The following is a 13,543-nucleotide window of genomic DNA, read 5'->3' as shown; positions in this document are numbered from 1 at the left end:
TGTTTCTGTATTTTTTTAGATGATGACTGATAATTTGGATTGGTTCGATTATTTGGGCTACTGTTCTAATCTTGAGTGCTATACTCACAACGTTCCGACCGATCTAATCTCTGACTTTCTTCAGGTGTCGAAATCGTGCAGTTCTAAGAAAAAAGCTTTGTTCATAGAATCTACGTTTAGATTTGGACAGATAAAGAGTGGAGGGTTTATTGATAGTGGTTTCAAATAGACGAGTGTTTTTTGTGATAGCTTTGCGAAAAGTGCGTCATAGATTGGAACTCATCGAAATCGGGATTCTTTCTGTCGAACTCTGGAATCTCTACAGAATTTCAAACGGAACCATTTATTTAATCAACAGGAATGGCATGCTCTCGTTTCGTCAGCCATGACTGTGTAGAAGTCGTAAGCAATTCGCTTTGAACTGAATTTTATTGAATACCTTATCAGAGCGGCGTAATGGATAAGGTACTATATTAAGTGACACTTTTGTAGAAGTTGAAGGTTCAATCCTCACTGCAGGTGATACTAAGAATTACTTAAAACTTATAACCGGCCATGATTAACGGAACAACAACATGATAGCCACGTGGATTGAATAAATGGTTTTCTTCTAAATTCCGTGCAGACGCCGAGTTGAGTAGAAATATTCCCGAGTTCGACTAAATACACATAAAGAAGGCCGGAGATTACATCAGGCGAAACCTTGTGATAATAATACATTTCTGGGGAACTTAATTGTACATGTTGTGAGATTAAAGTTGACCTTCCATTACAAACGGTCAGATATCATGCATAGAGTCTTACATTTGTTTTTATATTTTTATATCAGGTTAGTCGAGAAATATTTTTACATCTGATGTTAAAGTTATTTTGTGAGTTACACTGCTGCGGGATACCTTGAGAAATATATAGTTAAACCGAAGCAAACCTAGCATAGAATTTAACACAATATATATATATATATATATATATATATATATATATATATATATGTGTGTGTGTGTGTGTGTGTGTGTGTGTGTGTATGTGTGTGTGTGTGTATATATATACATATATATATATATATTACTTATAATTAATGGTTCCAATATTATGTTAAATTTTATGCTATATCGTGTTAAACAATTACATTAAATTTCGCTTCAATTTGCAGTTTTTGAAAAGATTACAAGTGTGGACTTTCTTTTTGCCGCACTATATATATATATATATATATATATATATATATATATATATATATGTGTGTGTGTGTGTGTGTGTGTATGTGTGTGTGTGTGTGTGTGTGTTAATAATTAGTGATGCATAATACGTAATAAGATTTTACATCGAGAAGCAAAATAGGTTTAAGACTCCTAAAATTCATGCTAAATTGTCCGCAGTGGATAAAATGCTGGTAAAATCTAGGTATAAAATTACGCTCTTCTGGGTGTTAACGGTTCAATCCCTACTGCAGGCGACAATTCCGAATGTCTGAAATTATATATGTTTATCTGAAATGACAAGCGGTTTGAAAAGCTGATCATCCAAAACACAGGTGGTGTTGCAATGCTTTATCGGGCTCGATATTTAATTGCATCGCTACGTGGAGAGTGTTAGGCACAAGGTCGGTTTTTATCTAGGCTATCTGATTGGAATAAAACTAACGTTTTTCTAGTATACTGTAGTTTACTATGCATCAATTTGCATATCAATGAATTAGCTGTGATAGAAAAAAAACGTTATAAAATGACCGAAAACGAGAGGCAGTAGTAAAGTGCTTGGCAGTGAAGAGAACACGACAAATGTAAAAAGCCGTGCACAGGCTGGCAATTGCGTGGACAGCGTTAGACATTAGATTTGTTTCAATATGGGAAAAATCTCGGCTCTCTGATTGGAACAATAGTAACTTTGTACTAGCAAACTACTCCGAGTGTAATATGGCGCGGATGCGCGTATGTAAATGCATGCGAAATGATGTCACAGGGAAAGAAAAAAGACTATAAAAAAGAGAACGATCACGTGAGAGAAGTGGATAACGTTCGTGATTACGTGCTAGACATGAAGGATGCTCGAGAAGATGATCACATGAGGGATGTAACAGCGGTAAAGAGAGCATGGGGGAATAAATGTTGTGTTCACAATAGACAAGCGAATTGGAGTTATTTCCTTTTCTTTGTCTTGGTCGCCTTTGCGACTGAAACTGGACACAACGTATGTTGGTCCTCGGACAACGTTACACGAGTAGGACCGCTGGAGCTACTTATAGCCGAAGTATTAGCGGACGAATTCGTAGCGTCTGTGCCTCCTCGACATAAATAGTCCCGAATTAGTCGACAAATAGCACAATCCATACCCTTCATTGTAGACGTTCCTATATGCCTGAAAAGGAATCTACTCTAATAGTTTTATCCTTCGTCATAACAGTTTTTTTATATGGTAAGCTGAGTTCCGTTATTTTCAGGCATTTAAACAACTATCGAGTTCTTCTGTGTTCAATAGCATGCAATTCATAAACTTTGTGCTGCTTATGCAGTTTACGCACCGTGTTAGTTTTATAGATAGTATTTTTAAATTTAATCCAAATGTCACGGTATCTTTTGTTTATTAAATAGTTAGATGAATTACAGAATAGTTAAAAGTCCCCCTCTTCATGTTAAGAATGGCTTTCTAAATATCAACGTTATTATTTTAGTACGACTCTTAAGTTGCACAAGTACCGACTTTGAAATTCCCTTCCGGTATCCTGGTTCCTTGATTGTACTAACGTGTTGAAATGTAAATGAAAAGTAAACAAACACCTCGTTTCTCAATTTTCCACAGTGTCCCTGTAGGCAGGGCCCTACCTTGTTATGAGGACTTAGCCATTCACTTATAATGGACTCTTCTTACCATTATAACCCCCACAGACAGATAGACAGACAGACAGACAGACAGACAGACAGTTAATACTCTCGTTGGGAAATATCGGGACCTAATCCGAGATTCCAGAATATCTAACTTACCTGTCGGTAAATACCGACAACCTGTCTTTGTATTCACTTTCGTATACAATATATTGTTTTCTACCTAAACCTGTTGTCCGAGACTTTCTTTATTACTTGTTTCTAGGATCACAACACAAATAATAACCCCTCGTGTCTAAGTAGTAATATGCCTTGCTTGGGTATTCGTATTATTTGGATTCATCGGACTATTGTTCTCATCTCGAGTTTCATTTTTACAACATTTCGATCGATATAAGCTTCGGCCTTCTTCAGGTGTATCTTGTCGAACACGGGAATATTTCTGTCGAACTCGGGAATTTGGACGGAATTTCGAACGGAACACTTTATTTACTTCACGGGGGTAGCATGCTCTTGTTCTTGTTTTGTCAGGCTTGACTGGATAGATAGCCTAAGTCAGGCATGTCAAACTCAGAGCCCCTCAGAGCCACAGAAATCAGTTTGTGTTGGCATGAGGGCTGCACCACTACAATATTAACCAAAGTAGTTAAATAAAAATCATTGCTGAATATGTTTCTTTTATCGGTAATTTAGAAACATGCAATAGTTTGGTCATATTCAAGAATGTAAGTTAAAAGTACTTGTAGTTTAACAGAAGAATATAACAAAGGAAATTAGCATGATATATAAACCTATTCTTTATTTCGATATAACGAAAATTTAAAAAGCAACATATATAGCCAACGTGTATTTGACTGCAACAAATGCAATGCACATAAATTATAATAATTCAAAATGAACTCGAACATGTTTCGTGTTTTGTCCTTAGGTTTGACACCTCTTGTTCTTGACAAGCTTTGGTATGTCTGGCTGAAGTTTCTGTGTATTTCCGAGCTTTACAAGAGAAGATAAGTGTTTGTCAGTCAACCTAGTTCTCTGAAAAGTCTTTATTAATTTCATGAAGGAAAATAATTGTTTGCACAAATAGGTGGAACCAAACATTGCCACAATCCGTGTGACAAACTTTCTGAAATTTATAAACCTTTTCGGAAGGTATGAAAAGAAATCAGGTATTCCCACTTCAAAATACTTTGCTCTGAGTAAAGAATCTGACGGCATTTCTAACAGTTCCATTTAAAATTTCTTATCTATTCTTGCTGTGGGGAAGTTAATCTTTACACTGAAACCATCAATCAAAGGTTTAGAATGTCACAGGCACAACATTTTTGTTTTGATTTATCACTTTATGAAGAAAATTTGCTTGTCGACAGGTTTATTGAAAATAAAAGGTAAAAACTGAAAAGGAAAGAAAAAAGAGAAATACAGTGACAGTGTGACAAGTTGGTAAGAAAGAGAGAAGCGGGAAACGCTTAAAAGTCGAAGAAATGAAAATGTGAGTCTAAATTACGATGTGAAGAAATTGAAAGTCAATAAAATCTGTAAAAAAAAAATTATTTGTTTCTTTGAGGGCAACTGAAGCTAATTTACCGATGATAAAACAAAAAGTTTGTCCCTTCGAAAAATTGAATTTTCTGCTGTGGTTTTTGAAAAATTACGTTTTATCAGTTTTCACGGGTGAGAGTCGAAAAAAGATAAAACAAATCTAACAAAACCAATGTAACGAAATAACTTTTTATTAACTTTAAATAAGAAAGAACGAATTTAAAATTTAAAAACAAAACGAAATAATTAAAACTAAAACAAATGTAACGAATTAAAAATATAAAAATAAATAGAATTTTGAATTTTAAAAGAAAAACTAATATTGTGGATAGAATTGCTTTCTTTACTATCGTTGTTGCTGTTATTTCTCTGATTAATGCCTAAAAATATTTATTAATGAAAACAAAAATAAATTCAACGTTGTCAGCAGAAACCATTTATAATTTTAATTGCATTTGTGTACATATATAAATAAGGCAATCAATAATAGTGTGCTCTCTTTTTTTCTTCTTTGTGGCAACAGGGGAATTGATTATTAGTCTAGTTGTCTCCCTTTCAAATATAGGTAAGTTTTTAAAAGTTAACAAAAAATTAAAACCACAGAAATCTATATCCTAGATGACATAATCATGTTCACACAGTGGTTCTTACTAGATCAGCAAAGTTAAACAAGTTTTTTTCTTATCACCGGTAATTTAGCTTTGTGGGCCGTCATAGAAACAAATATCAAAATAAAAAATAAAAAAAATGAAAGAAAAAAAGGACTTATAGCGTCAGTGCAGAACGTCGAGGTTGGGAGTGAAAAAAGATAAGCTACCGCTGGGACAGCATGTTGGCGTCCAGGAGAAGAGGAAGTGAATGATACCGCCGGAAGTCGGTGTAGGGCTAAGAAAGGTACCCTGCGTAAGAAAGGGAAACAAAGGGAAGTAATGAGAAGTCGTGACAGTTGTGTTTGTGACATTGTAAGCTTTCGATATGTGGACTCAGTATCAAAAAAGACTTTCCTAAAGTGAGGATAGATAAGAAATTTTAACTACTTTTCGAACTCACCTTATTTGGATCTTTTCGTTTTTCTCCTTGATTTTTCCAAATTGCTTAAAATTGTCTGTGGGGCCGCAATTCTGCTTCTTGCGGGCCGCAATTCTTCTTTTTGCGGACCGCAATTCTGCTTTTTGCGGGCCGCATGTTTGACATGCCTAGCCTAAGTAATTCGCAATTGAATTTTTCAGTCGACCACACTAAGAATTGAACCGCCAACTTTCAAAAGAATATTACTTTTACAATTAATTTTTCCAAACACTCTAACCACACGGCCACGGGTTCTTGCGGACAAGACACACACCGAAGAAGTTCGGAGGTTAAATTGACCGAAATGTGTTGAAAATGATACTTAAGATGAGAACAGTTGTCCGATGAATCCAAATAATACGAATAACCAATCCTCACCCAAAAAAACATCAGGAAAGTCTTGCTTGGGGTGAATAAAAAGAAAGAAAAGACTAACCAGATATTTTATATTCTGTAGCAAACAATCGAAAATCCATATTTATTCATTTTTTTTACCTTATGTACAATTCCAACAGTTGCAATTTTGCTTAACGCTTCTTTTATTTTCCCAGTTTTTATCCATCTTCCTATGTGTGTCTTGATATAAGGTATTTGAGTTATTGTATAGCCCGTTCTCTGCGGAGATGACGTGTGATAATAATGATGAACTGGTTTTAGTTTTGCATCATGTATTTTTGAAACAAAAAAGAAAGAAAGAAAAAACGCAAAGCAATTAGCAACAATTCTTTAAAAACATTTAGAAATTATAAAAAAAAAAGTTTGGAAGATAAATGACTTTGCGAATAACGATTATTAAGGCAAATATATTGTGTCGAAGCCAATTATGAGAAGTTGGTTTAAACATTCAGTGCCTAGTCAACAAACTGCATATACATATACTAAACTAGCAAAGAATGTTTCCTCAAAATTATGTCAGTTCTTAAATATACACAACCCGGGTTAAGAAAAGGACTAATTGTTTTAATGGAAATCGCTCCAGACAAAGCGTGAAGCAACTTGATGTAAGGAATTAACAAAAACTAAAGATGATTATCGAAAAGACAGGAGATACCTATTAACCATTGCCCTATAGGTCGGAGGTAAACAGTCAGCAGGAAGAAAATACTATAAGCCTGCGGTTCATGGAAAGAAGCTACTGGAATAGGAAGATCTATTATGATTAGGTATCAAAAAAGCGACTTAATGGAGACCTCTAGACCAACGAGTCAAACAAGATTAGACAAAAAAAAAGAAGAAGCAATAAATATATTAGACAGTTCTGAAGAACACATGCCATAATAGTATTTATAGAAAAGACTGAGACTAGCAACATCACGTAAGTAATAGAGAAGTCGTAAAAAAACGGTGGCTCCGATTAAATGAGAGATACGCTTAATAGTTCTAGAATTTATACAAATATCCTCCGATATAATGCATAATCACAAGGACAGCAGTTCTGATTATATCACCGAAGTTAAGCAACATTGGGTGTGGTCAGTAATAGATGGTGATCATTTGGGAATACCAAGCACTGTATGTAGGAGGACGTCAACACCTTCCTGCAAAAACTCCATCAGAAAACTATCCTAGTTATGTCCCCTGATGGGAATATACAAGCGATTGAAAACCGCTTAAAACGTCTTTCTCATGGGTAGCCGGTTCAACCCGCATAAGGTGAGTGCCGCTTGTGTACACTACAAATGTCTGTCACGAATCAAGCTAGAAATACTACCGAAGTAGGGTTTTCAAAGCTTTCACAAAATACATCAGAAGGCAATCTATTTTATATAATGGACGGATTTGATTTAAATGCGACTGTTTAGAAAGGTAGTTTCCGTCATATATATATATATATATATATATATATATATATATATATATATATATATATATATATATATATATATATATATATATATAAAAATGTAAATTTGGTTCGTTACAAGTGAATAAAACCATGTTTCTACGTTACCAATTTATTTGAAATTTTCAGACAACCCATCTTTAGAGTCGAGGCATGTTTTTATGTCATTAAAATAAATTTACCTCGCGAATTATTAAAATATCAAATAAAATATAAATATTTTTCGAAGTCGTTTCTGCGAGACTTGTCCGGTTTTATTTCTGGTAACTTCCGTTTCAACTACTCCAAGGTAAGTAAAACAAAAAACAAAACAAACTTACTCATGCAGATAGTGATCCGTGCTGAAATAATAACGGTATTATTTAAAAATCCATTCTTAACATGAGGAAGGGATGGTGTTTTGTACCTATTCTGTACTTTAACCTTACAATGGAATAAAAACATATCATAAAACTTTAATTAAACGTGGAAATACGATTTAAAAAAAAAATAGCGCGGATCACTCTCTGCATTAGCACATAAAAAAAATAATCCCATATTTTAAAAATTTAAATTCATTTATGTACTTACCAATTTTATGTTAAGGCTTTTCAATCATGAAACATTACATTTTAATTGTTTAGTTTCTTTTCACGGCATTGTTTACATAAAAATGTTTGTTTTAACTTTTTCTAAACTGTTTCATTTTTACGACATGCCTCAACGTATTATAACAACTCTAACCTTCCCATGTTTAAAAAAAAAACCCTTCCATAAACCTCGAAAGCCGTTTTTAATATGGGGAGGTTGGGGGTGTTCATTCCGAAAGCCGTTTTAACATGGGGAAGTTAGGGTGTTTATAATATGCTGGGGCGAGTCGTAAAATTAACGAAGTTGCTATCTATTATTTATTGCAAAAATGGCTTGAAATTTATTTATTTGACAAAAAAACATTTTGGTACTCCTTGGGCGTTGAGTTCCATGGCGACCAGCGGAACAAAAATAATAGTCGCTCCCTTAGTCCCCTACCCCACCCCGCACGTAACATTTTATTTACTGACGTTGCCGTAACTAAACGATTATTTGTCACATTTACAAACATGTATTTATTTATTTTGAAAAAATTTTTACTTTTTATGAATATTAAAAGAAAAATCGGTACTCATGCAGAGAATGATCCATGCTGAAATAATAACGTTATTATTTAAAAAGCCATTCTTAACATGGGGAGGGGAGGGTGTTTTGTACATATTCTGTACTTTAACCTTGCAATTGAATAAAAAACACGATTTAAAAAATAGCGCGGATCACTCTCTGCATTAGCACCGAAAAATGTTACTAAACATTTATTAATAATTTCTCACTTTTACAAACATTTGATTTTAAATTTCTTTTTAAATGACGACATTTATCGACTTTTTTTTTTAATTTCCCCCCAAATGGTGTTTATTCCGAAATCCGTTGTTAACATGGAGAGGTTGAGGGTGTTTATTCTGAAAGCCGTTCTTAACATTTGTGGAGGTGGACCTAATGTAAAAAAAAAAATAAATTAAAAAAAAAACTAAATCATTTCCTGATAACTTCTCACTTTTACAAATATTTTTTAATTTACATGCGCGGATGAACAAATTGTTGAATAGTGTGAAAACAAAACGTTTTTGTAATAAACTTCAGGATAATTTTTTTGGTAAATATTTACATTTAGGTCCACTTCCACGATTTTCTTTTTTAAATGACGACTTTTATTGATAAATAAATTTACTTCTCCGCAACTTTTATTGATAAATAAATCTACTTCTCTGCCACGGGCACTGAACCCCTCCTTTTTTTTAATAGTATTTTCGAGTGGGTATGCTGACAACAAATATCAGTTAAATTTTGCAAATAGCCCCCCTCCAAAAGTGGTGTTTATTCCGGAAGCTGTTCTTAAGATGAGAATGTAGGGGGGTGATTATAAGGTGGACCTAATCTAAAAAAAAACAAAACAAAAAAAAACAAGTTTTTTATGCGCACATAAGCAACTACTTTTTTATTAACTTTTTTTTTTTACCTTTTTATTTAAAAATTAGTAAATTTCAATGAATAGAATAATAAATCATTTATCATTAATATGTGTTTTTGGTTTTGTGTTGAATGAATCTTTTTTTATTACAACAATAATGAACCAATTAAAATCTTCCGGCATGCGTTTAAGGTTACGAAATTATCAATAAATCGTTTAGTTACTAAGCCAACGTCAGTAAATAAAAAAATGTTACGTACGCATGCATTAGCCTTGATTAGGGGGGGGGGGCTAAGGGAGCGACCATTAAATAATTATGCTGGTCGCCATGGAACTCAATGCCCAAGGAGTACCTAAAGTGGCACTTATGCACTTATGTTATCGTGCTATTTTTTAAAATAGTATTTTCATGTTAAATTCAAATTTTACAATATGTTTTTCTTTTATTAATTTGTTAAGTGAAAGTACAGATAACCCGTCGGTTTCTAATGTGAGGAAAATCTAGCCCCACCCCCAAAAGGGGTACTCTGGATAATAACAAAACATTAAAATTGCCTCAGTCTCGAAAGATTTCTTCTCTACTGAACGAGGAAACAAACGGTGAAGTGTAGTTCACCTTCTGTTTCTCTCCCCTCTCTCTTCCTCTCTTAATATCTCTCTCTATCAATCTCTCCCTTTCCCTCTCTCAATCTATCTTTCTCTCTATATCACCCTCTCTATCTCTCTTTGAGACCCTTTCTCTCTCTAACTCCCTCTATCTCTCTCCTTTCCTCTGTCTCATCCTTCTCTGTTTCTAACTCTCCCCCTCTCTCTGTTTATCTATCAATCCCTTTATCTCTATCTCCTTCTCTTTCTCTATTTTCCTCTCACTTTCTCTTGTCTATCTATATACATTCCTCTCTATCTGCCCATCTCTAATCCCTCATCCTATTTTAGTCCCCTAAATTAATTACAGTAAATAAGGCATTGTCAAAACATGGATAAATCCTATTTTAGTCACCTAATTTATTGCTGTGAGAATAGAAGTTATTTGGAAATTACTGCTACCTTGAACAGCACCAGAAGTAACTGGTAAAACCTTTCTAATGAAATTGATTTAGGCAGCCATTTGGTAACAAAATGACATAGCTTTAGCCCTTGCTGCATGACGAATACCTGCGACCTTGCTGCCAAGTAGAAGAATTATTTATTCTACTTTAAAACATTCAATTTTTCAAAAATCTCATGTTCGACATCTCCCAAACATCCAATATGGGGAAAAATATTGCAAAAATGCAAACTTATTGTTTAGGATGAATGCACAATGGTACGCAAAAAAAATCACTTGAGGCTCTTGGTCGATCCTTGCAAGATTTGCGTGGCAATGTCAGACCATTTGGTAATATTGCTTGCAGGAGTTTTCAGACAAATGTTACCTGTTATTCTTCAATCAACACCAGCAGATGAAATAAATGCTTGCCTCAAATACTCTACTTTTTTGTTCCATGTGAAGACATTAAACTTAACTCAAAATATGTATGTCCAGTTGCAGACTGTTCGATCCGCACAAAAACTTTTGTATCACTTGTGGGAAATTGGGTACAAAAAAGTGCCAGCTGATCAGAGTTAAGGGCAAAATTCTTTGACTTTTAACTTCTGTAATTTCTATAATTTTATTTCATCAAAAGAATAGTTAGTTTAAAATTTTTTTGCAAATATTCAAATTATAAGAATTCCATTTGACTGAGTGAATGAGCTATTCTTGCAGCTCAATACAACGATGCCCACGAACTTAACGCTATTATTCAATGTAAAATTCCAAGTGAGGTAATCAAATACAAATCCATCGACACTATTGTGAAAGCAGATAAAGTGATTAATTATCCAACAGCTATATTTGCCAGGGATGCCACCGCATGTATTGCAACTGAAATTTGGTATACTAATGATCATGTTGTGATATATAAACCAATCCAAGCTTTGCAATGGCACATAGCTTGCAGTAAAAAAAAATTAACAAACAATATCATAGAAACAACAATCTTAACAGGACCTTTCACAGATGAATATATCTTCATTCCATGCATGCCTATGATTCCACCGGATACATCATTACACTTAAGGAAATTGCACTTTTCAATTTTATTGTCATTTGCAATAAGCATCAACAAAGCACAGGGAACAATCTTTACAATCGTGGGCCTTACAGTTACACACTGACTATTTTTTCACATGGACAATTTATGTTATGTATTCAAGAGTCACCAAACCGGAAAATCACTATATCAGCAAAGAAAATGGAACAAAAAAAACTGTGTACCCGTGCAAAATGGAAATTTAAACCTATAAGAAACATGCTTTTTCTCATTTTGGAACTTTTCCATTGCGCCAAATTGAACCACAGCAATGCGTGGCAGGGTACAGCTAGTATATATATATATATATATATATATATATATATATATATATATATACTAGCAAAAATACCCATCGTTGACTGGGTTCAAAAACAGCCTACAGAAAATGGACTCTGATTTATGAAAGTATGATAGGTTATGAAAAGGAAGGGTTGTAAATTTGGGTTGAATTTGGGGTATCAAAACCAAAGTAAAATATGATGAAAGTAAAAATAAAATAGATAAACCCCATAATTTATTATACCATACCTGCTCACACTGAAACACTTATCACAATATTCTGTGGATCTATATTAAAAAAAACCTTGTAAAACTTTGTGAAATATTTCCACTCTATGGAGGTCAGGCGCGAACGAACACTCCATAATTTTATCATACCATATTTCTTCAAACTGAAACATAATTATCAAAGTATACTTACGCAGATAATTATATAGAGATGATAGATATGCAAAAGTCTTTATTAAAGTTTGTGCCTATTTCCATTCTATGGAGGCCGGGCGCGAACGCAGACCCCACAATTTTATTATACCATTCCTATTTAAGTTAAACATACTTATCAAAGTATTCTTATGTACATCTATATCAAAAACACTTGTAAACGTTTTTATTTATCATTTCTAAATTTTTTATTTCTATACTTAGTTGACCAGGCGCGAACGCAGACCCCACAATTTTAATGAACCACCGTTCTGCCAGATCAAACATACCCATTTCTGTGTCTCGATACATTTTCTATCATTATAGGTGATCAGTTTTCTATAATAGTCAACCATATAGGAGCCTATTCGTGACCACATACACACACACACAGACGTTCAGCTTAATATTATATATATATATATATATATATATAATTTTAATTATTATAGTAAAAAAATAAGAAATTCGTTTCTTATCGTTTAGCACTTTCAGTTGAATTAAAAAGTCGGTCAATTTAGCTCTTATGCGTAGATCATCGTATAACGATTTGATCACTGTCTGTCTGACGTAATGAACATTTAAATTAAAAATGTTTAAAATTCAACGCTATTTCACGCGGTTAATGGTAACCGAATGGATAGGGTCTCCGCTAATCGAGCCAGAGATGTCTCGTGTCGCGGGGTTCGAATCGTTCGACTGGTAGTAATCGTGACACCCTGCATTGAAGAATCCCGAAAGGATGAAACACTAGTGTCTGTAGGTATTTAATTATTATAGTAAAAAAATAATTATATATATATTTTTCGGTTGAACATTTCACTCTGAATTTCCAGCTTCAATATTTGGGCGAAGGATTTCTCTGTAATAACTTAATAAGTGTTCACGCATCTATTTCTCTGTCCTGGTGCCACGAGACCAGACTTTCTGAAGATATCGGCTTCCTAGCTTAAAATACATCGAAAATGAATGATATTGTTTTTGTTTTGTTTTTTTCATTTTCTTTGCAAAGTTAAAGATACAAAATAAAAAAATTCTTCTATAAACCAACTAAACCAAATACCATGACTTTAAAGATAAAAAGCATAAAAACTTCTGAAAATGACTGGATTCGGTATTGAATGATCCACAAAAGTTAGATATGCCGTAAAACAAAGCAGTTAAACCAAGCACTATTAACAAATATTTGAGATATAAATAAATTAAAATGATTTTTTATATTAAAAAAAGTCCAGACTCGACATTAAATAATCAGAAAAGTATTAATATGCCGTAAAACAAAACAATCAACCAAATATTTCTCTTGAGGTTGCAGGTTCCGTGATAGAAGCGTTGATTAAATTTTAAAATTAACACATATGTATTAGATACGTTTAAAAATCAAATCACAATGCAATATTATGAAGGATAAACACTATTTATTTGTGTAAAATTAATATATTTCGAAGTAGGACTTCATCTTCAGAATTCT

At 33.5% G+C, this 13,543-nt stretch overlaps 1 long non-coding RNA gene across 1 annotated transcript in view; it reads left to right on the top strand.

Annotated features, from left to right (window-relative positions):
• LOC145284831 (uncharacterized) overlaps positions 1 to 13,543 on the top strand; it is a 228,395-nt gene that overhangs the window by 189,574 nt on the left and 25,278 nt on the right. The window lies entirely within an intron of this gene.

This window comes from Euprymna scolopes, chromosome 9 (genome assembly GCF_053919585.1).
Source record: "Euprymna scolopes isolate OS-2025 chromosome 9, ASM5391958v1, whole genome shotgun sequence".
NCBI lineage: Eukaryota > Metazoa > Mollusca > Cephalopoda > Sepiida > Sepiolidae > Euprymna > Euprymna scolopes.
The sequence above is the reverse complement of the archived record's forward strand: the minus strand, read 5'-3'. Positions and strand labels throughout refer to the sequence as shown.